Source organism: Heterodontus francisci, unplaced genomic scaffold, assembly GCF_036365525.1.
Source record: "Heterodontus francisci isolate sHetFra1 unplaced genomic scaffold, sHetFra1.hap1 HAP1_SCAFFOLD_51_1, whole genome shotgun sequence".
NCBI classification, from domain to species: domain Eukaryota; kingdom Metazoa; phylum Chordata; class Chondrichthyes; order Heterodontiformes; family Heterodontidae; genus Heterodontus; species Heterodontus francisci.
In genome coordinates, this window is record NW_027141937.1 from 3,341,209 (window position 1) to 3,366,455 (window position 25,247).

General features: G+C 44.6%; 2 non-coding genes across 2 annotated transcripts; one reads left to right on the top strand and one right to left on the bottom strand.

The window, feature by feature from the left end:
* Positions 1-975: 975 nt before the first annotated feature.
* trnat-cgu (transfer RNA threonine (anticodon CGU)) lies at positions 976-1,047 on the bottom strand. The gene has a single exon. It is a non-coding gene; the product is annotated as a tRNA-Thr (tRNA).
* A 15,371-nt stretch (positions 1,048-16,418) lies between these two features.
* trnap-ugg (transfer RNA proline (anticodon UGG)) lies at positions 16,419-16,507 on the top strand. Its single transcript is given in 2 exon segments — positions 16,419-16,454; positions 16,472-16,507. It is a non-coding gene; the product is annotated as a tRNA-Pro (tRNA).
* The last annotated feature ends 8,740 nt before the right edge of the window (positions 16,508-25,247 follow it).

The following is a 25,247-nucleotide window of genomic DNA, read 5'->3' on the forward strand; positions in this document are numbered from 1 at the left end:
GGATGATAGTAGAATGAAGGGTATGTAGGTAGTTTGATCTTGGAGTAGGTTAAAGGTTCGGCACAACATCATGGGCCAATGGGCCTGTACTGTGCTGTACTGTTCGATGTTCTATGTTCCAGATGAAAGGATTGCATTAATTAATGGATTAGAATGTGGAGAGGCAGGAGAAAATGATGCCATTTTAGGGGGCCGGGGGTTAGTAGAAACAGACCAGGTCTATTTTACTCTCTATCTCATTCCTTTCTTCTATCTGGCTCATTATCACATCCTCTCTCTCTCAGAGCGGTGGGAATCACTGGAACCCACACTTGTTGCTCAGGTTGTTTGGTTCCGGGAAAATACAAGGTCCACATCAGATTGACAGGAAAGATAAATGTGATTCAGAGCCAATCATATTCCTTTTGGTGATGTGTGCTCAGCCTTGTTCTATCAGCAAAGGCAGCAGGAAATGCAAATCCTGAAGAGTTTTGATAGAGTGAAGAAGGAGAAAGTGTTGCCAGTGACAGAAGGGTCAGTAACCAGAGGAAACACATTTAAAGTAATTGACAAAAGAATTAGAGTTGTGATGAGGAGATTGTTTTTTCAGCAGTGTGTTGCTCTGGTCTGGAATGCAATCCTGAAAGGTCAGTGGAAGCAGATTCAATGTTAACTCTAAATGGAATTGTATAAATACCTGACATGGAAAATATAACAGGACAATGGGGGAAAGGACAGGAGTGCGGGATGTGGGATTAATAGAATAGCTCTGTTAAATATCAAGCAAATGCACAGTAATAAGGTTGAGTGCTTGGACCTCAGTTACTTTCACTCTATCAATGGCAGAGAAGGCTCGAGGGACCATGTGGCTACTCCTCATGTTCTTCCCAGTGTCCAGGAGAAAGTGTAACATCACACTGATTTCCAGATGGCCAAAACAAATGCAACGGACATCTTTTCTGGTAACATCACATTTAAAGTGAGAAACTAATCATAAGGCACAGACGGGGATTGAACCCGTGATCTTCAGTTTACGAGACTGACGCCTTACCACTTGGCCACCATGCCTTTTGTTAATAGACACCTGAGGCTCCAGAGGAGGATTTGTGATTCTTTTTCAGTTTGGTTGAAACAGCATCGAGAAACATGCACAGAAATAAAGAGGGATTGTGGAATGGGAAACAGATCAGCCTCATTTACATCATCAGCATCATGAAATCTTCATTCAGACGTTCCATTCTCATCCTCAGCTTTTCTCACATCTGTACAATAATATAAGAGTGGACATTGGGTTGTTACTGGGCTGATTATATAAATAGACTATGTGCATCATCACAGGAAGTGATGTAATATAATCTGTCCGGCACCTCATGGAGAGTTGTCGATGAAACCTTCAATGCAAGATGTGTAGAGTAAACTCAGGTTATTTTAACCGTCAGATTCTTATAAATTCTGTACTAAGCCTTGACAGATATCAGAATATTATATGGGGGCCACAGTAAACCAAAGTGAAGATGGAGAAATCTTTGCCTGCACCTTTGAAAAGGTCACTGGACTGAACCAAGCCGAGGAGTGGCCGAGATGGTTCCAGAGGTTTGCAAGGTATCGTACTGCATCGGGTCTCGTGCAGAAGCCAGACATGGAGCAGGTCAGTACACTATTGTCTGCCATGGAGGGAGTGTGTAGGCTACGTGTGAAGAAGTTATTAAGGCACTCAAGACCTATTTTAATTGAGGAAATAAATGTCATCGTGGAGCCAAAGTTAAAACGCTGCATTTGCTGACAATGCAACCACCAGGTGACGCTGTACTAGAACATGCGCAAATGCAGCCTCTTCCACTGAAACGTCACTGTCTGTGACATTCAGGCAGCTGCCAGGATTAAAGATGGAGCTACTCAATTTATCACAGAAAACAACTTAGACCCAAAAATACCCTCAAAGGTTGCCATCGCCGCCTCCGTCCCACCCCCAATAGTCCCCCGCGACCTCTTGCGCATTCGCCAGTTATATAGTACCAAGTCATCTTAATTCACCTAAAGTGAATTACTTTCGGAGCAGTGACTGTCACTTCATAAGCAAATATGGCACATATCTACACAATGGACATGTTTTGGTTGATACTCGGAGAACGTTGCGCTGTTTGAAGTCTCATCAGAAGGACAGCACCTCTGACAGTGCTGCACACCCTCTGTAATTCAGTGAGGTTTCATAGAGTCAGAGAGTTATACAGCACAGAAACAGGCCCTTCGGCCATCGTGTCCGTGCCGGCCATCAAGTACCTGTCTATTCTAATCCCATTTTCCAGCACGTGGCCGTAGCCTTGTATTCTGTGGCGTTTTGAGTGCTCATCTAGATACTTCTTAAATGTTGTGAGGGTTCCTGCCTCCACCATTCCTTCAGGCAATGTGTTCCAGATTCCAACCACCCTCGAGGTGAAACATTTTTTCCTCAAATCCCCTCTAAACAGTGCCATCCCATTCTCCGGACGATCATTCCCCGCTTCCCCCCATCCCACTCTCTGACTGCTCACTCCCCGCTTCCCCCACCACCACCCCCATCCTGCTCTCTGGCCGCTCACACTCCAGGCCATGGGCTCTGCCGCTTCCCTCCTCTCGGCCACTTGCTCCAACATTGCCCCATCTCCCCTCGAGGCTCGCCTTGCTTTATCAGGTGGTGCGGTGAAGAATGATCGAATGTTGGAGCGAGAGGCCGAGAGGAGGGAAGCAGCATGGCTGAGAGCTAGTGTCTGGAGGGACGTGGGGGGGAAGCGGGGCGTGACTGGACGGAGAGAGGGCAGTGCGGGGGTGGGGGGGGTAGCAAGCGGCCGGAGGGCGGGGGAGCAGGGTAGCGAGGAGCGGGCAGCGAGCGGCCTGGAGTGAGTGGCTGAGAGGGGGTAGAGAGTTTTCCTGCGCATGCGCCACTTCGTCCTGGAAGACGTAGGCTGAGCATGCGCAGCATCTCAGAGCACAGGAGACTGTTTGTGCATGTGCGCAGCTTGGAGCGCTCTGATGACGTCGGCTGGCCGCTGCATTGTCAGGAATCACTTTGAATTTAATAAGCGTACCAAACAGAAAGGGGAGAGTATTCATTCATTTATCAAAAACTTGAACAAACTCACGGAGGTTTGTGAATACGGCAACTTAAGAGAAGAGCTGAATGGAGACAGGATTGTGTTCGGGGTATTAGACAACACCCTTTCAGATCTTCTACAGTCCAGGGCTGATCTCACATTAACGAAAGAGTTTCAATTGAGCAGACAAACAGAGGTTAGAAAGTTTAACCAATCCGTTGTTCGAGGGGACAGGGAGAGTCTGATCTCCAGAGTTGCAGACTCAATTGAATTTGTTCAGAAAACAAAAGGAAAAATTAGTGGTAAAAGACAAGAAAGACGGGAAGAGCATCTAGTGGTAGCTGCAACCAATTGCAGTCGGTGTGGCTGAGAGAGACACAAGTGGGAAAACTGCCTCGCCAAAGAAGCTGAGTGTTTTTCCTGCAGAAAGATGGGACACTTTCAGTCAGTGTGTGGCAGTAAAATACCAGCACTGAATATAATTAAAGGGAAATCCCCAGAGAGCAAAAACATTAATGAAGTACAGGATATCCAAAGTGTGGAAATACATTTTTTAGGTGAAATCCAGGAAATAAAGTGAGAGTTGCTGGACGACAGAAATTCTGAAATATTTGAAGATAGATGTAGATAGATTCTTGATAAACAAGGGGGTGAAAGGTTATCGGGGGCAGGTGGGAATGTGGAGTTGAGGTTACAATCAGATCAGCCATGATCTTATTCAATGGTGAAGCAGACACGAGGGGCCGAGTGGTCTACTCCTGCTCCTAATTGGTATGTTTGTATGTAAGAAAACATGTTCTAGATACAATGAGAACTATCATTTGTTTGGAATTGGATTTGAAACCCCCTTTTATCAAAAGGTGATAGAGCTTTAATTTTTCTACAATTAACAGACAAATCCTTGTGGAGTTAAGATTGACAGAAATAATGGGCTGGATTCTATAGAGCCCTCAACGTCGAGATCTGTGGTGGGGGTGGGGTGGGAGCCGCCTGAAGATGGCCCCGGATGAGGCCCGCCATGGACCTCAACGCCGGCAGGGCCTGGCTCCATATTGCCTGCGACGGCGAGGCGTTGTGGGGGAACCCCCACCGCTCGGCAACGGGACCACAAACCTGCATTAATTATTATCCCATCACTTCCTGATATCCAGCTGCGATCTTCAGCCCGGTGACTGGCACTGCCGTGCCTTCGGAGCCCCATCCGGGGAAATGAGGTGCAACACTGGTGTGGAGGGGGGAGAAGGTAAGTTTCTCAGTGTGGGGGAGGGGGGACGGAGTCAAATTAATGTCATGAGTGTAGGGGATGGTGGAAAGGGTTATAGTTTACAGTTTGTGCAGTTTTGGGCGGAAGGTCAGATGGTAAAGGTAGGTTTTGGGAGGGAAGGGCAAATAATTAATTTAACTGTTATTGGGGGGATGGGAGAGAGGCAAAAGCAATGTATTTATTTCATTTCATTTAATCTTCCTTTAAATATTTTCCAGTAGGACTAACAGCCCTTTAAAAATGGCTGACACTCCAGTGCAGTACGAAGGCAGTGCTGCACTATCAGAAATGCTGTTTTTCAGGTGAAACAGAAAACTGAGGATCCCTCTGCCCTCTCAGGTGGATGTTAAAGGTACCATGGCACTATTTCAGAGAATAGAAGGGGAATTATTTCTGGGGTGCTGGTCATTGTTTAACCCTGAATCAACATCACTTAAACACAGATTATCTCGTTTTTATCACATTGTTGTTTCTGGGAGCTTGCTGTGCGCACATTGGCCACCATGTTTCCTACATGACTACAGTGACTACACTTGGAAAGTCCTTCATTGGCTGTAAAAGGCTTTGCAACGTCCTGTGGTCGTGAAATGCAAGTCTTGCTTTTTCCATTGTTATCAGTGTCATTGTGATCAAAAGATCGGATGCGTGAACACAAAGTTTAAATCAATTTTGATTAAAATAATGTAAAAGCATCTATATTCTTGCACTGTACTTAATAATCTCCATCTTCCTATCCTTACAGAGTGCAATGTCATCGACCCTGAAATTGATTCCAGAATCTCATCGGATCTTAGACTCACAGAAAGTTTAAGGCACAGAAAGAGGTCACTTGGCCCTCAGACAATTTCAGCCCAGTTCTGATGAAAGGTCACAGATCTGAAACGTTAACTCTGTTTCTCTCTCCACAGATGCTGTCAGACCAGCTGAGTATTTCCAGCATTTTCTGTTTTTATTTCAGATTTCCAGTATCTGCAGTATTTTGCTTCTGTGTTACTTTGAAAGTTAAAACTGAACCACCTGTCTCCAATTCACACTGGGGTCTCCCATGAAATGATTCTGTATAATATTGATATAATGAATACAGATTCCGACACAGAGCTTCCTGTGGGGAATTGGGGATATGAAAACCAGCAGACTCTGCAGGAATTTCCACTGGGAGCACAAATTCACAAAATCTACCTTTTCTATATCGATTCATTTTGATTGTCCTTCTGGAAAATTATTTTGCAACAATTTAAACATCAACCCACAGCTCCATGACTGGGCCAATTATGAGGTCATCCTCTGACAGGTCATGTGACAGCTGGAGCCACAAGACATCAGAACCAGATTTGTGACTGGATTAAAACCCGGAATCCTGTCCCAATGGCTTTTCAAATAAAGCTGTTGCTGTTTAAAAACACAGCAGTTAAACTTTCTGCCTGACCATGAGGGGAGCTAGGGAGAAATTGACAAAACTCAATCCGTCAACAAAATAGTTCAAAAATCATTCATATCGAAATCATGTGAGGATTTATATGCAGTAGAGAAACAAGCAGAATACAGAAAGTACAGAGGAGAGCTGAAAAAGGAAATGAGATCAGCAAGAGAATGTATGAGAAAAGATTAGTGGGTCACATAACTGGGAACACTGAAGTCTTTTACCAACATATGGACAGTCAATGAAAGGGTGGGTCAATTAGGAGATCCTGTGGAGGCAGAGGGTGTGGCTGAGGCACTAATTAAGTATCACAAAATAGGCGGATGCTGCAAATGTCACAGTAAAGGAGGAGGAAGTGAAGAAATTGGACAGGATGAAAATAGATAAAGAGGAGACAATTACAAGGTTGGCAGCTCTCACAGTAGAAAAGTCACCCAGTTTGAATGGGTTGCATCCTGGGTTGCTGAGGGACGTAAGGGTGGAAATATCAGAGACTCGAACCACAATCTTTCAATCCTCCTTAAATATGGGAATGTTGCCAGAGGACTGGAGGATGCAGGTAAGCTTGGGTAGTTCGATCTTAGTTTAACTTGACCATTTTTATAATGTATCCATTGTAATAACTAACAAGGTCAAGAAAGCCATTTTATAATTAACACATGACCAAAGGAGCCATTTTGTGTTCAGTGCTAATGTGCCGTGAAGAGGACACTATTTGTGCTTAAACATTAGCACAACACGGGAAGAAACGGTTACCGATTATAAGCTCTCACTCAATTGGTGCAGAGTATGAGCACCAGGGGTTACTTCTGACAGTTGAAGAGATCATCGCATCTCATTGGATAGCTACCACCCACTCAAAGCTGGGTATCCCCCAATCAGTTAGGTGCTGTCCTGCCACAACCTGCTTGCTTCAATGGGTGCTTGGAGCTTAGAGAGTCATCTCTCAACAGGCGGATCGATAATCAATGCACCAAGAAAAACAAGCTCAACAAAGAAGACACCAGTCCTTCGCATCACAAGCTGGAATGTGAGGACCATGTGTCCTGGCCTTACTGACACCCTTCTGCAGGTTGATGACACACACAAGACAGCTTTGATGGACAAAGAACTCACAAGGCTCAATGTGGACATTGCTGTGCTGCAAGAAAGTAGACTCGTCCAAAGTGGATCCCTCAAAGAGAAACACTACACCTTCTTCTGGCAGGGGAAAGCCCAAGAGGCAACTCGTGAGCATGGAGTGGTTTTCACAGTAAAAAACACGCCACTTGAGATGAGTGAACCAGCCACAGTAGGCTCAGAGAGACTTCTTACTCTTCACTTGTCAACAAGCGTGGGCCCAGTTAATCTCATGTGCATCTATGTCCCGACACTCACCTCCACCCCAGATGTCAAGGATCAATTCTATGTGACACTTGATACTGCCATCAGTAGAATTCCCAGCACTGAGGGACTGTACCTTCCAGGAGACTTCAACACAAGCTTGGGTACTGACTACACAGCTTTGCCAATGTGCATAGAACACCAGGGGATTGGCAAGATGAATGAAAATGGACAGAGGTTGCTGGAGCTATGCTGTCACCATGGATTCTGTGTGATGAACAGCTACTTCCAAGTCAAGCTGTGCCACAGGGTGTCCTGGAGACATCTGAGATCACGCCACTCGCACCAGCTAGACCTTATCATCACCAGACATACCACCCTCAGCAGTGTCCTCATCACTCACAGCTATCACAGCGCTGACTGTGACACTGAGCACTCCCTGGTGTGTAACAAGGTCAGGCTTCAGCCAAGGAAGCTTCATCCATCCAAGAAGAACGTCGTCCTCAGATCAACACTTGACGAACCACTGATCCAGAAAGGACCCAGGAGTTCCTCAACATCCTCGATCAGGCTCTTTCAGACAACAATGCTCAAGGTCTCAGTGCGGTGTCAAAGTGGAATCATCTGTTACCAAGCAGATGGAAAGGTGAGTGGAGCATTACCTTAAACTCTACATAACGGAGAATATTGTCATTGAAGTGGCTCTCAGTGCCATTCCAGACTTCCCTGTCATGGAGGAGCTGGACAGTGACCCCACCACAGTGGAGCTCAGCAAAGCCATTGACCATCTTGCCAGTAGTAAAGCCCCGGGAAATGATGGTTTTCCACCTGGAATCATCAAGAGTGGAAAAGCGGTTCTACTGCAGCATCTCCATGAACTTCTGTGTCTCTGTTGGAAGGAAAGATCTGCACCTCAAAACATGCGTGATGCAAACATTGTCACCTTGTACAACAATAAGGGGGATTCGCAGTGACTGCAGCAATTAGCGAGGCATCTCCTTGCTAAGTATTGTGGGGAAGGTCTTTGCTCGCATTGCTCTGACCAGATTGCAGACCCTGGCATCACACATCTATCCTGAGTCTCAGTGCAGCTTCAGAGCTGGTAGATCGACAGTCGACATGATTGTCTCACTTCGGCAGTTACAGGAGAAGTACTGTGAACAGTACAGACCACTCTACATTGTCTTTACATATGAACATACGAATTAGGAGCAGGAGTGGGCCACTCGTCCCTTCGAGCCTGCTTCACCATTCAATAAGCTCATGGCTGAACTGATTACTCCACATTTCCATCTACCTCCGATAACCTTTCACCCCCTTGCAGATAAAGAATCTATCCATCTCTCCCTTAAAAATATTCAAAGACTCTGCTTCCACCGCCTTTTGAGGAAGAAAATTCCAAAGACTCACTACCCTCTGAGGGGGAAAATTGCTCCTTATCTCTGTCTTAAATGGGTGACCCCTTATTTTTAAACAGTGACCCCTAGCTCTAGATTCTCCCACAAGGGAAAAGTCCTTTCCACATCCACCCTGTCAAAACCCCTCAGGATCTTGTATGTTTCAATCATGTCGCCTCTTTCTCTTCTAAACTCTAGTGGATACGAACCCAGCCTGTCCAATCTTTCCTCGTAAGACAGCCCACCCATTCCATGTATTAGTCTAGGAAACCTTCTCTGTACTACCTCCAATGCATTTACATCCTTCCATAAATAAGGAGACCAGTACTGTACTCAGTGTTGCAGAAGAGGTCTCACCAATGCCCTGTATAGCTGAAGCATAACCTCCCTACTATTGTATTCAATTCCCCTGGCGATAAATGATAACATTCTATTAGCTTTCCTAATTACGTGCTGTACCTGCAGACTAACCTTTTGCGATTCGTGCACTAGGACCCCCAGATCCCTCTGCATCTCAGATCTCTGCAATCTCTCACCATTTAGATAATATGCTTTTTTTATTCTTCCTGCCAAAGTGGACAATTTCCCACTTTCCCACATTATACTCCATTTGCCAGGTCTTTGCCCAGTCACTTACCCTATCTATATCCCTTTGTAGCCCCCTTATGTCCTCTTCACAACCTACTTTCCTACCTATCTTTGTCATCAGCAAATTTAGCAACCATACTTTTGGTCCCTTCATCAAAGTCATTTCGAGAATTGTAGAAGGTTGAGGCCCCAGCACAGATCCCTGTGGAACACTCGTTACTTCTTGCCAACCAGAAAATGACCCATTTATGCTGACTCTCTGTTTCCTGTCAGCTAGCCAATCCTCTATCCATGCCAATATGTTACCCCTGACACCATGAGCTTTTATTTTCTGCAATAACCTTTGATATGTCACCTTATCCTTCTGGAAATCGAAGTACAGTACATCCACCGGTTCCCCTTTATCCACAGCACATGTAACTCCCTCAAAGAACTCCAATAAATTGGTTAAACATGATTTCCCTTTCACAAAACCATGTTGACTCTGCCTGATTACCTTTAGTTTTTCTAAATGCCCTGCTGTAACATCTTCAGTAATCGCTCCTAACATTTTCCCTGAGACAGATGTTAAGCTAACTGGCCTGTCGTTTCCTGCTTTCTGTCTCCCTCCCTTTTTGAATAAATGAATTACATTCGCTACTTTCCAATCTAACAGAACCTTCCCGAAGCGAGGGAAGTTTGGAAAATTAAAACCAGCGCATCAACTATCTCACTAGCCACTTCAGGACCTGGCGACTTGTCAGCCCGCAGCTCCAACAATTTGTTTAGTACCACTTCCCTGGTGATTCTAATTTTCTTGAGTTCCTCCCTCTCTTCCATTTCCTGACTGACAGCTAATACTGGGATGTTATTTGTATCCTCAATAGTGAAGACCGATGCAAAGTATCTGTTCAATTCATCTGCCATCTCTTAATTATCCATTATTAATTCCCCAGACACACTTTCCATAGGACCAACACTCACTTTGTTAACTCTTTTCTTTTTAAAATATTTATCGAAACTCTTACTAGTTGTCTTTATATTTCTAGCTAGCTTTCTCTCGTACTCTAATTTTACCTTCCTTATCAATCTTTTAGTCATTCTTTGCTGTTTTTTATATTCTGTCCAATCTTCTGACCTGACTCCCATCTTTGCACAATTATAGGCTTTTTCTTTAAGTTTGATAGTATCTTTAACTGTTTTCATTAAACATGGATGGTGAGTCCCACCTTTGGAATTTTTCTTTCTGGTTGAAATGTATCTATTCTGTGTATTCTGAAATTTTCCTTAAATGTCTGCCACTGCATCTCTATTGACCTTAACCTAATTTGCCAGTTCACTTTAGCTAGCTCTGCTTTCATGCCCTTATAATTGCCCTTATTTAAGTTTAAAATACTCATTTGGGACCCACTCTCCTCTCCCTCAAACTGAATGTAAAATTCAATCATATTATGATCGCTACTACCTAGGGGCACCTTAACTATGAGGTCATTAATTAATCCTATCTCGTTGCACAATGCCAGGTCTAGTATAGCCTGCTCTCAGGTAGGCTCCAGAACTTACTTTTCCAAGAAATTATCCCAAAAACATTCTATGTACTCCTCGTCTAGGCTACCTCTGCCCATCAGAATTTACAGTCTATATGGAGATCAAAATCCCCCATAATTATTGCTGTACCTTTCTGACAAGCTGCCATTATTTCTTTTTTTATACCCCATCCTGCAGTGTGGTTAATGTTAGGTGGCCTGTACACCACTCCCACAAGTGACTTCTTGCCTGTATTATTTCTCATCTCAACTCAAACTGCTTCTTCATCGTGATCTCCTGAACTTAGGTCATCCCTCTCTATTGCGCTAATACCATCATTACTTAACAGAGTTACCCCACCACCTTTTCCAAGCTTCCTGTCCTTCCTAAATGCCATGTCACCTCCAATATTCACATCCCAATCTATGTCGCCCTGCAGCCATGTCTCTGTAATGACTATCAGATCGTACTTATTTATTCTATTTGTGCTCTCTGTTCATCGGTTTTGTTTCGAAAGCTCCATGCATTCAGATACAGAGCACTTAGTTTTGTCCTTTTATTATTTTTGTAACCTCTAGCCTTATCTGTTGATTTACTCTTAGATGTGTCTGCTCTGTCCCTTCCTGTCACAGTCTGTTTATCATTTTCCATATTTATACCTTTCTCTCTTGCCTTGTCTCTCCTCCTTGATTCACCATATCTTCCCAAATTTGATCCCTTGCCCCCACTATTCAGTTTAAATCCATCTCTACGTCCCTCGTTATGTGGCTCGCTAGAACACCGGCACCAGCACGGTTCAGGTGTAGACCGTCCCAACGGTACAGCCACCTCTTTCCCCAGTACTGGTGCCAATGCCCCACGAACCAGAACCCACTACAACCACACCAGTCTTTCAGCCGCACATTACTTTCTCTAATCTTATTTGTCCTATGCCAATTTGCACATGGCTCAGGAAATAATCCAGAGATGATTAACTTTGAGGTTCGCCTACTTAATTTGGTGCCTAGTTCCTCATACTGACTATGCAGAACCTCTATCCTTGTCCTGCCTATGTCGTTGGTACCGACATGGACCACGACAACTGGATCCTCCCCCTCCCATTGTATGTTTCACTCCAGCCCTGAGCAGACGTCCTGAATCCTGGCACCGGCAGGCAACACAGCCATCTGGACTCTTGCTCTTTGCTGCAGAGAACAGAGTCAATCCACCTTACTATACTGTCCCCTACTACCACAACGTTCCTTTTTTCTCCCTCTTTGAGCCGCAAACACTTACTGCAGACGTGTTTGCCCTGGATCACACTGGCATCCAGGAGCTCCCACATGCTGCAGCTGTGACACATCACCTGTCCTGTCATCCTTCACGTGTTTCAATTAACTACTTTAGTATTTTATTCAATTGTTTATTTTGTTGTATATTTTATTAAGCTTCCCACTAGTTTGTTTACTATTTTAAACATTAGGACTAAAATGGACCTTAATCTCTTACCAGATACTCATCAAACATGCAGCTTTTTCCAAACCAATCAACTACCTGCTTGCCTGTGATGTCACATCTCAACAGATCCTCACCAAACAGCTCCTTCCACTGCACCGAAACAAGAACCAAATCCTGTAAACTCACCCCAGCGGCTCTCTGTTTCCCTGCTCTCACTCTCCATTGTGATGTCACTCCTTGATTTTTTTAACCCCAGCTCTGCTCCTGCTGTGCTCCTCTCTCTCTCTGTCTCTGAGTCAGTGCTTTTGACACACTTGTTAACTCTCTGTTCCGTCGTGCTCTTCTGTCTCTGGTCCAAAATCTGACTCTGAGAATTCCAATGATTCACCACCGTCTGAGTGTAGAAATTCAACTCGATCTCAGTTTTAAATGGCCCACTCCTTATTCTGAGACTTGGTCCCCTGATTTTAGACTCACCAACCAGGGCAAACATCCTATCTACATCCACACTGTCACGCCCTATAAGAATTTTATCAGTTTCAATGAGATCACCTCTCATTCTTCGAAACTTTAAGGAATACAGGCCCAGTTTCCTCATAAGACAATCCCACCATCCCAGGGATTAGTCTGGTGACCCTCTGTTTCACTCCCTCTATGGCAAGTATATCCTTCCTCAGATGAGGAGACCAAACTATACACAATACTCCAGCGCGGTTTCACCAAGGCTCTATACAATTGCAACAAGACATCTTTACTCCTGTCCTCATGACCCCTCGTGTGAAGGCCAACATACCATTTGCCTTCCTAATTGATTGCTGCACCTGCACAAGAGCTTTTAGTGTCTCATGAACAAGGACACCCAGGTCCCTTTGGACATCAACACTTCCCAACCTCTCACCATTTAAGAAATACTCTGTCTTTCTGTTTATTCCACCAAAGTGGAGAACTTCACACTTACTTACATTATATTCCATCTGCCATGTTCTTTCCCATTCACTTAGCGTCTCCAGGTTCCCTGGAAGCCTCTCTGCATCCTTCTCACAGCTCACACTTCACCTAGCTTTGTGTCATCTGCAAACTTGGAAATATTACATTTAATCCCGACATCCAAATCATTTATTTCGGTTGTTAACAGCTGTGGCTCCAACACTGATCCTTGCAGTACCCCAATAGTAACAGCCTGCCATCCTGAGGATGACCCGTTATACCTGCTCTCTGTTTTCGGTCTGTTAACCAATTCTCAATCCATACCAGTATATTATCTCCAATCCTATGTGCTCTAATTTTGTTTACTCACCTCCTGTGTGGGACATTACCAAAGCATCCACTGGTTCTCCTTTATCTGTTCTACAGGTAACATCCTCAAAAAACTCAACGGGTTTTTTCAAACCTGTTTTCCTTTTCATAAATCTATGTTGACTCTGCCCAATCATATCATTATTTTCTAACTGTCTAGTTATCACATCCTTTATAATTGGTGTATTCTTCTCCATGCTGCTATTGTACACTTTCAGTGACTCAGATGGGGGTGTTCACCTGTATATCAGAGCTGACGACAAGCTGTTCATCTTGGCAAGACTCCACTTGGACGTAGAGACTTGGACGTAGAGACTCCACTTTCCATCAAAACATTGACAACAGCACTTTGGAGGTTGTCAACAGATTCACATCCCTTGGATCAACAATCACCAGCAATCTGGCCCTTGATGCTGAAATCAGCACCAGGATTGCCAATGCTGCAGCTGTCATGTCAAAGTTGAGAAGACGGGTGTGAACCGACAGCAAACTGACCGTAAATACAAAGCTCCACGTGTACCAGGCTTGTGTTCTCAGCACCCTCCTTTATAGTAGAGAATCATCAACAACTTATACAAGCCAAGAAAAGCAGCTGAACAGCTTCCACCTCCACTGCCTCAGATGGATATTGGGCATCTCCTGGCAGGACAGAGTGCCGAATGAGGAAGTACACCAGCGTGCAGGAATCCACAGCATGTTTGCCCTCTTGAGTCAGAGGCGGCTCTGTTGAATGGGCCAAATGAATGACAGTCACATTGCCAAATACATGCTCTGTGGTGAGCTTGCTAAAAGCACAAGACCAACAGGTCAGGGAAAAAATCAAGTTATTTGGAGAGGTTTGAGTTAATGAAGGAGAGTGGGCATGGATTTATAAATGAAAGTTCATGCTTGATGAATCTAACTGCATTTTTTGATAAACTATCTGAGAAAGTTGATGAAGGGAATGCAGTGGATGTTGTTTATATGGATTTTACAAAAGCATTTTATAAAGTACCACATAAAAGGGTGGTTAACAAAATTGAGGTTCATGGATTAGGAGGGTCAGTGTCCGTTTGGATAGGAAATTGGTTTAAGGACAGAAAACAGCGAGTCATATGAAATGGTTCTTGGTCAGACCGGAGGATAGTCGACAGTGGTGTTCCCCAAGGGTCAGTGCTAGAACCATTGCTTTTTTTTGCGACAGATTAATGACTTGGATCTTGGAATATCGAGTAGAATCTCAAAATATGCCGATGACACCAAACTTGGAGGAGTGGCAAACAGTGAGGATGATATGAACTGCCTGAAACAGGATAGTTATCGGCTAGTAGGATGGGCAGACAGGTGGCAGATGGAATTTAATAGTGACAAGTGTGAGGTGATGCATTTTAGCAGAAGGAATAGGGAGAGGCAATATATACTCAATGCTACAGTTCTGAAGAGTGTGCTGGAATAGAGGGACCTGGAGTACATGTCCATCATTCTTATAAGTTGGCAAGACATATTGCGAGAGTGGTTAGCAAAGCATGTGGGATCTTGGGCTTTATAAATAGAGACATTGAGTACAAAAGCAGGGTTGTTATGCTGAACTCTGGTTAGGCCCCAATTGGAGTGTTGCATCCAGATCTGCTCACCAATCTTTAGAAAGGATGTGCGGATTCTTGAGAGGATGCAGAGGATATTTACCAGAATAGTTCCAGGGATGGAGGGTTTTAGTTTCAAGGTTAGGTTAGAAAAACAGGGTTTTTTCTGCCTGTATCAAAGAAGATTGAGGGGAGAATTGATAGAGGTGTCGAAGGCTATGACAGTTTTAGATAAGTTGGCAAAGAAAAATTGTTCCCATTAATATTGGTACAAGGACTAGGGGATTCAGATTGAAGGTTTTGGACAAGAGATGCAGGGGGAATGTGCAGAAGAACTTTTTTACACAGTGATTGGTAATGATCTGTAACTCGCTGCCCCCGAGGGCGGAGGAAGTGGAGACAATCGTTGGTTACAAAAGGAATTTCGATGGGCATTTGAAGGAAATAAATTTACAGGTCTAGGGGGATCGAGCAGACGAGTGGGACTGATTGGATCGCTCCATGGAGAGCTGGCCTGTACTCGATGGGGCAAATGGCCTCCTTCTATACCACAAATGACCCAATGACTCGATGAGTCTATGTTACTCTCAGAATCAAGACAACAGAGTGACAGATTTAACACAACATTATAACATATGTTTGGTTTGACAAATTCTATAATAACTCGTCTCCACTCCTAGTATTTCTAAATCCCACACTTTCACTATAATGTGAACAATTATTTCCTGTTGTGTCTCTCTCAGATTTGTAAACTTCACTATATTGGAGTGAGGTGACATCTACTGGCAGGAAGCAAGAACTGCAATCAAGCAGCAGAAACTCCACAGTCTGTGAGGGTTAAAGAAACATTGCAATCTGAGGAAATAGTGAAGGGGTTTGATCGGGTTGATGGAAACATGATTCCACTTGTGGTATCGTATGAAGCAAGGGCCGGAAATATAAAATTGTCGTTAATAAAAGAAATGAGGAATTCATGAAAAATGCATTTGCTTAGAGAATGGTTATAGAGATATACAGCACTGATATAGGCCCTTTGGCCCACTGAGTCTGCACTGACCATCAACCACCCATTTATACTAATCCTATGTTAACCCAGAATTCCATACCACATCCCCACATTTCTCCTATCGCCTCCCCTGGGGCCAATTTACAACATTCAATTTATCTATCAACCCACAAGTCTTTCGTTGTTGGAGGAAACCAGAGTACCTTGTGGAAGCCCACATAAACAACTTGCAAACTCCACACAGGCAGTATACAGAACTGAATCGGGGTCATTGAAGTTGTGAAGCTGCAGTGCTCACCACTGCACCACCCTTAGAATGTGGATAGAGTAAAAAGTGAGATTGGATGGACAGAAGCAGTCTGAAAAGATGGCTCAAAAAAAAGGTGAAAACCCTGAAATGTTAACTCTGTTTCTCTCTCCACAGATGCTGTCAGAGGTGCTGAGTATTTCCAGCACTTTCTGTTTTTATTTCAGCTTTGTAGGATATTGTTTTGATCTGAAAAAATTGCATGATCGGCTGTGGGTGCCAGTGAAATTCCACAGGAGCGAATAAAAGCCATGTCAACGGTGGCTCGTTGGTCTAGGGGTATGATTCTCGCTTTGGGTATATAAGTGATTAATATGTGAGAGGTCCTGGGTTCAAATCCCAGACGAGCCCTTCTCTGTTGCCATTTTTAGTTTAAGGTCATCGATTGCTTTCAGCCTTCCAGAAAGCGGAATCGATTTGCAAACTGAGCCTGCTTGAGGACCGGGGAACTGGATTCAAAGAGCTTGTCGACAAAATTGAAATGAACAAAATATACAGATTGTCAAGTGGGAATATAAGGTTGCAACAGTAACTAAAGGCCTGCTCGGGTCAGCAAATGAAACCCGACCCAAGCCTGACAGCACCACATCCGACCTGGTCCGAGTCCTTTCATTTTTTTCCCGTGCCCGAACTGACCACCAGAATGTTCAGTTAAACTTGCTTCCGTTTTTCACTTTTTAAGCTTGTGCAGGTAAGGCAACAAAAACTGTAACTGGACTTGAAAGGTTGTTTAAATGTACATTAAGATTAGAGCTACGTACCGGAGGTGATGAGCTGAAGATTGTGACCATAGAAGTTAGTGATTGTGAGGTCACTAGTTAAAGAGAAAGTCATGGAGTTGTGCCCAGACAGGTTGTCCCACACTGTATTGATTAAAATATTGCCCGAAGGCTAGAAAATATCATTATACATTCCCTAGACTCCTGCTTTACAGGTTGAAATACTTTCTGCAAGTTTATCCAGAGAGCAGCTGAGATGCAGAGACCAGGAAGGTCTTGAGTGATTAATTATTATAAAATATACATTCTTATATTAAAGAGATTGTGCTCTACCTTCGATGGAATCGCTCACTGCAGACTAGTGCGGAGTGTTTCCCGCCTTGACGTCCTGGCTGTCACTGGATCTTGAGTCCAGGCCTCTGGATTACTGGTCCAGTAATCTTTGAAATTTCTCCCTTGATCTAATATTTTAATCTGGTAAGTCAGATTTTACAAAAAAAAATTTAATGATTTAAGACTGCTTCATGTTCAGCAGTGCCAAATGAATAAATAAATTCAAATATATTCAAAATTATATATCAACTATTAAATACTAATGCCCAGCTTTGAATACAAAAAAATGCCTCTAATTGTGTTCTGGTCTGGAATGGAATTCTTCAGTGTTTCTGTTTAGCTTGGATTGACTCATCAATTTTCTTGTTTTTGACTTTGTCGATGCCTTTGAATAATTGTGGATCCTTCTTCAGGGTGTCTTCTTTCACCAGGTAGTTCTGACCTCTGATGATGTTGATCGTAATCAGCTTCAATTTGCTGATAGTTTTGGAAGTGAGCAGATTTCCTTTGCTTGCGTTTACAACATGGAACTTAGTCTGACGTGTGGACCCATGGGAGGAGTTGAAAGCTGCCCTTGCATTGGAGCATACAGTTGCATCCATCCAAACAGAGGTACAGTAGAAGTGACATATTCAGTTCAGTCTGTCGATCATGGGACTTTTAATCTTAGGGTTGTGAGTTTGAGCGCATTTAGTTTTTCCATTTTTTAGGCTTCATTAGCAGAGAGTACAAGGAGTGTTTGAAATGAAATTCAACAACAGTATGAGAAACGCTCTCTTTCATTCGGGACTCTCGCGAGCGAGGAGTGAACAGATGGGAAGTCAATTTCATCGGGAGTTTCGGTGGAGCAGGGACTGCTGGGTAAGTAGAAACCTATATATTTGGGCTGTGTAAATTCTCTTACATTTTCATTGTGCAGCTTTTCCAGGAGCACAGGCATTGCGAGCGAGGAGTGAACAGCTGGGAAGTCAATTTCATCGGGAGTTTCGGTGGAGCAGGGAATGCTGGGTAAGTAGAAACCTATATATTTGAGCTGTTTCTGAACCCGAGACACTACTCTTGTAGTGTTTCCCACCCGCCCTCCTCCTCTTACCAAAAAAAAGGACTCGGTTGTGTGTAGGTAAGGTAAGGCTTTTTCTATTTCTCTTCTTGTTTTATCGTGTGATTGGTTAAAAACTTGGGTATTTAGAATAGTGGGAATGGAGGTTAAGGCAGTTGAATGTTCCTCCTGCAGAATGTGGGAGGTAAGGGTCGCCAAGGGTGTCCCTGCTGACTGCATCTGCAGGAAGTGCACCCAGCTCCAGCTCCTCGAGGACCGCGTTAGGGAACTGGAGCTGGAGCTGGAGGAACTTCGGATCATTCGGGAGGCGGAGGGGATTATTGAGAGGAGTTATCGGGAGGCAGTCACACCTCAGGTAAAAGAAGAAGGTAGATGGGTTACTGTCAGGGGAAGGAGAGGGAACCAGCAGGCAGTGCAGGGATCCCCTGTGGCCGTTTCCCTCAACAACAGGTATACCGTTTTGGATACTGTTGGGGGAGACGACTTACCACGGGGGGGCAATGGGATACAGGTCTCTGGCGCAGAGTCTGTCCCTGTTGCTCAGAAGGGAAGGGGTAAGAGGAGCAGAGCATTAGTCATTGGGGACTCCATATTTAGGGGAACAGATAGGAGGTTTTGTGGGAACGAGAGAGACTCACGGTTGGTGTGTTGCCTCCCAGGTGCCAGGGTACGTGATGTCTCTGATCGTGTTTTTGGGATCCTCAAGGGGGAGGGGGAGCAGCCCCAAATCGTGGTACACATAGGCACCAACGACATAGGTAGGAAGACAGATGGGGATTTAAGGCAGAAATTCAGGGAGCTAGGGTGGAAGCTTAGAGCGAGAACAAACAGAGTTGTTATCTCTGGGTTGTTGCCCGTGACACGTGCTAGCGAAGTGAGGAATAGGGAGAGAGATGAGTTGAACACGTGGCTGCAGGGATGGTGTCGGAGGGAGGGTTTTGGTTTCCTGGATAATTGGGGCTCTTTCTGGGGTAGGTGGGACCTCTACAAACAGGATGGTCTTCACCTGAACCAGAGGGGTACGAATATCCTGGGGGGGGGGGGGGGGAGATTTGCTAGTGCTCTTCGGGGGAGTTTAAACGAATTCAGCAGGGGGATGGGACCCTAAATTGTAGTTCCAGTGTGCAGGATGTTGAGAGTAGTGAGGGCAGAGATAAGGTTATAAGGACACAAGAGGGCACTGGCAAGCAAGAGCTTGGTTTAAAATGTGTCTACTTCAACGCCAGGAGCATCCGGAATATGGTGGGTGAGTTTGCAGCATGGGTTGGTACCTGGGATCTCGATGTAGTGGCCATTTCAGAGACATGGGTAGAGCAGGGACAGGAATGGATGTTGCGGGTTCCGGGATTTAGATGTTTCACTAAGAACAGAGAAGAGGGTAAAAGAGGGGGGATGGTGGCATTGTTAATCAAGGAAAGTATTACAGCGGCAGAAAGGACGTTTGAGGACTCGTCTACAGAGGTAGTCTGGGCCGAGGTTAGAAACAGGAGAGGTGAGGTCACCCTGTTGGGAGTTTTCTATAGACCTCCAAATAGTTCCAGAGATGTAGAGGAGAGGATAGCAAAGATGATTCTTGACAGGAGCGAGAGTAACAGGGTAGTGGTTATGGGGGACTTTAACTTTCCAAATATTGACTGGAAATACTATAGTTCGAGTACTTTAGATGGGTCTGTTTTTGTCCAGTGTGTGCAGGAGGGTTTTCTGACACAGTATGTAGACAGGCCAACCAGGGGCGATGCCACATTGGATTTGGTACTGGGTAATGAACCCGGCCAGGTGTTAGATTTAGATGTTGGTGAGCACTTTGGTGATAGTGATCACAATTCGGTTAGGTTTACCTTAGCGATGGGCAGGGACAGGCATATACAGCAGGGCAAGAATTATAGCTGGGGCAAAGGAAATTATGATGCGATTAGGCAAGATTTAGGATGCGTAGGATGGGGAAGGAAACTGCAGGGGATGGGCACAATCGAAATGTGGAGCTTATTCAAGGAGCAGCTACTGCGTGTCCTTGATAAGTATGTACCTGTCAGGCAGGGAGGAAGTTGTCGAGCGAGGGAGCCGTGGTTTACTAAAGAAGTTGAAGAGCTTGTCAAGAGGAAGAAGAAGGCTTATGTTAGGATGAGACGTGAAGGCTCAGTTAGGGCGCTTGAGAGTTACAAGCTTGCCAGGAAGGATCTAAAGGGAGATATAAGAAGAGCAAGGAGAGGACACGAGAAGTCATTGGCGGATAGGATCAAAGAAAACCCTAAGGCTTTCTATAGGTATATCAGGAATAAAAGAATGACTAGAGATAGGTTAGGGCCAAACAAGGATAGTAGTGGGAAGTTGTGTGTGGAATCGGAGGAGATAGGGGAAGTGTTAAATGAATATTTTTCGTCAGTATTTACAGTGGAGAAAGAAAATGTTGTCGAGGAGAATACTGAGATCCAGACTACTAGGCCAGATGGGCTTGAGGTTCACAAGGAGGAGGTGTTAGCAATTTTGGAAAGTGTGAAAATAGATAAGTCCCCTGGGCCAGATGGGATTTATCCTAGGATTCTCTGGGAAGCCAGGGAGGAGATTGCAGAGCCTTTGTCCTTGATTTTTATGTCGTCATTGTCGACAGGAATAGTGCCGGAAGACTGGAGGATAGCAAATGTTGTCCCCTTGTTCAAGAAGGGGAGTAGAGACAGCCCTGGTAATTATAGACCTGTGAGCCTTACTTCGGTTGTGGGTAAAATGTTGGAAAAGGTTATAAGAGATAGGATTTATAATCATCTTGAAAAGAATAAGTTCATTAGAGATAGTCAGCACGGTTTTGTGAAGGGTAGGTCGTGCCTCACAAACCTTATTGAGTTTTTTGACAATGTGACCAAACAGGTGGATGAGGGTAAAGCCGTGTATGTGGTCTATATGGATTTCAGTAAGGCGTTTGATAAAGTTGCCCACGGTAGGCGATTGCAGAAAATACGGAAGTATGGGATTGAAGGTGAATTAGTGCTTTGGATCAGAAATCGGCTAGCTGAAAGAAGACAGAGGGTGGTGGTTGATGGGAAATGTTCATCCTGGAGTATAGTTTCTAGTGATGTACCGCAAGGATCTGTTTTGGGGCCACTGCTGTTTGTCATTTTTATAAATGACCTGTATGAGGGTGTAGAAGGGTGGGTTAGTAAATTTGCGGATGACACGAAGGTCGGTGGAGTTGTGGATAGTGCCGAAGGATGTTGTAGGTTACAGAGGGACATAGATAGTCTGCAGAGCTGGGCTGAGAGATGGCAAATGGAGTTTAATGCGGAAAAGTGTGAGGTGATTCACTTCGGAAGGAGTAACAGGATTGCAGAATACTGGGCTAATGGGAAGATTCTTGGTAGTGTAGATGAGCAGAGAGATCTTGGTGTCCAGGTACATAAATCCCTGAAAGTTGCCACCCAGGTTAATAGAGCTGTGAAGAAGGCATATGGTGTGTTAGCTTTTATTAGTAGGGGGATCGAGTTTAGGAGCCACGAGGTCATGCTGCAGCTGTACAGAACTCTGGTGCGGCCGCACCTGGAGTATTGCGTGCAGTTCTGGTCACCGCATTATAGGAAGGATGTGGAAGCTTTGGAAAAGGTGCAGAGGAGATTTACTAGGATGTTGCCTGGTATGGAGGGAAGGTCTTACGATGAAAGGCTGAGGGACTTGAGGTTGTTTTCGTTAGAGAGAAGGAGGAGAAGAGGTGACTTAATAGAGACATATAAGATAATCAGAGGGCTGGACAGGGTGAATAGTGAGAGCCTTTTTCCTCGGATGGTGATGGCAAACACGAGGGGACATAGCTTTAAGTTGAGGGGTGATAGATATAGGACAGATGTCAGAGGTAGTTTCTTTACACAGAGAGGAGGAAGGGCGTGGAACGCCCTGCCTGCAACAGTAGTAGACTCGCCAACTTTGAGGGCATTTAAGTGGTCATTGGATAGACATATGGATGAAAATGGAATAGTGTAGGTCAGATGGTTTCACAGGTCGGCGCAACATCGAGGGCTGAAGGGCCTGTACTGCGCTGTCATGTTCTATGTTCTATAACTCTCTGCAGCATCTCGCTGTGAAAGATTGAACTTTATCTCATTTCTTTTTCAGCTGGGAGTCAGTGCGGCTCAGTGGGACTTCTGGCTGTCTCCCACCTCACAATCCATCAGTGCTGAGAAAGCAATGGGAAATATTACTCATGGCTGAGCAAGCAGAGGACACCGATTTAAGGTGAATGGGAAAAGAACCAAAGGCAACATGAGGAAAAACCTTTTTTATGCAGCAAATGGTTAAGATCTGATATGTACTGCCTGAGAGTGTGACGGAGGAAGATTCAACCATAGCTTTCAAAAGGATATATGATAATTATCTGAAGGGAAAAAAAAATTAGGTTTTCATGGAATACATGAGGATGTGGCATGAGCTGAGTTGCTTGTGCAGAGAGGCAGCACAAGCACGATGAGGTGAATCCCTCCTTTTGTGCTGTAAGTATTCTGTGATCTATGATTCTATGCAAAGTGAAACCAACACTCACAGATGAGAAACTGACAGGTACAGTGTAAACCCCACACTAACAAACCAGCAAATGCCAGGGACAGAGTAAAACCAACAGTCCCAGACAAGAAACTGACAGATACTGTGTGAAACCCAAAAATCACTTATCAGGATTTGGCAGTTAATGTGTAAAAACCTCTCTTCAATATCCATCCTGCAAGGTACAAAGAAAATTAGGTACAAACCCAGGCTCATACTTCGAAGACTGAGAGATAAAGAGCAAAACACAGACTCACCTACAAGAGGCTGACAAGTACAGAGAATAAAACAGAGGGGGTGCAGATTAAAAACACATGCATGTAACGGATACTGATAGGGATAGAATCAAACCCTTTCTCACACATGACACGAAAATTGGTGGTGTCGTAAATAGTGAGGAGGAAAGCCTTAGATTACAGGCCAATATAGATCGTCCGAGGCAGAGAATATAAGAGCAGGGAGGTTATGACGGAGCTGTATAAAATGCTAGTTAGGCCACAGCTGGAGTACTGTGTACTGTTCTGGGCACCACACTATAGGAAGGATGTGATTGCACTGGAGAGGGTGCAGAAGAGAGTCACCAGGATGTTGCCTGGGCTGGAGCATTTCAGCTATGAAGAGAGACTGAAAAGGCTAGCATTGTTTTCCTTAGAGCAGAGAAGGTTGATGGGAGATAAGATTGAGGTTTACAAAATTATGAGGGCATTGATGGGTTAGATAGGAAGAAACATTTTACCTTAGCGGAGGGGTCAATAACCAGGTGGTATAGACTTAAGGTAAGGGGCAGGAGGTTCAGATGGGATATGAGGAAAAAAAATTTACCCAGAGGGGGGTTGGAATCTGGAACGCACTCCCTGAAGAGGTGGTAGAGGCCGGAACCCTCACAACATTTAAGAAGTATTTAGATGAGCACTTGAAATGCTATAGCATACAAGGCTACGGGCCAAATACTGGAAAATGGGATTAGAATAGTTAGGTGTTTGATGGCCAGCACAGACACAATGGGCTGAAGGGCCTGTTTCTGTGCTGTATAACTCTATGATTCTATATCATAAACTGATAGATCTGGACAAAAGCTGATGTTCACATACAAGTTGTTGAAAGATATGTGGTGAAACTCACATTTTTTTAATTTCCAAAATATACTTTATTCACAAAAATCTGTAAAAATTACATTCCCAAACAGTTTAAAACAGCATCAAGTCAAAAAATACAAACAGTGCAAAGGTGATCAGTTACCTTCTGTACAATCATGAGTTGCCTCACAACCCTTCCATTTCATTGTCATGCCATATACATTTTTACATTTACAGCACACAAAATTTCTCCGATACAGTTCGAGGGATTTCCCATGGATCCAGCCCCTCAGTTCAGCTTGGTGGGGGGACCTTACACTGTGGTCTTTCCCCATTGAGCCTTTGCTGCGGCTGCCCCAAGCTTTAGTGCGTCCCTCAGCACGTAGTCCTGGACCTTGGAGTGTGCCAGTCTGCAACATTTGGTGGTGGACAACTCTTTTCGCTGGAAGACCAGCAAGTTTCGGGCAGACCAAAGGGCGTCTTTCACCGAATTGATAGTCCTCCAGCAGCAGTTGATGTTTGTCTCCGTGTGCGTCCCTGGGAATAGCCCGTAGAGCACAGACTCCTGTGTTACAGAGCTGCTTGGGATGAACATCGACAAAAACCACTGCATCTCTTTCCACAAAGTTAACTCACATAGCAATAGCAGAAACAGTCACAAACCAAAAACTGAAACATACAGAGTAAAAACCCACATTCTCACACCAGAAATTCACGGCTACAAAGTGAAGCTGACTCTCTCCTCCCAGGCACTGACAGGTACAAAAGAAAACACACACTAACATACCAGGAAATGAAATGTAGGAAATAAAACCTGATTATCATGTCAGAGATTGGCATGAATGACAGTTGTGGTACCCAGAATGCTCTGCTCTCTAGAATTTGCCTTGTCTCTGATAAGGAGCAGGCGCGGTAGTGGCTGAGCTCCATCTGCAGCTGGAGCGGAATATTCACAAAGTGCAGGGAGACCGTGCCCGTAGCGGGTGCACACAGCTGGAGCAGGGCGTCAAGGCCACAATAGGATGGAACAATCCCGTTTGTGTCCCTGCGGGTGGCGGTGAAGCTTTTCCCTGTGAGGCTTCCCGAAACTGCCCGCCAGCAAGGTCAACTGGTCAGAGAGCGTCTGTAAATGGATAGGGATTGGGGATTGGGCAGGGCGCGTCTCTAAATGAATAAGATTTGGGGACTGGGCAAGGAGCGTCTGTAAATGGATAAGAATTGGGGATTTGGCAGGGAGATTTTTTTATCCGTTCGTGGGATGTGGGCGTCGCTGGCTCGATCTCAGCTACAGTAATGTGTCCAGTTCTGGGCACCAGGTTTCAGAAAGGACATCAAAGCTTTTGAGACAGTTCGGAGGAGATTTACGAGAATGATACCAGAGA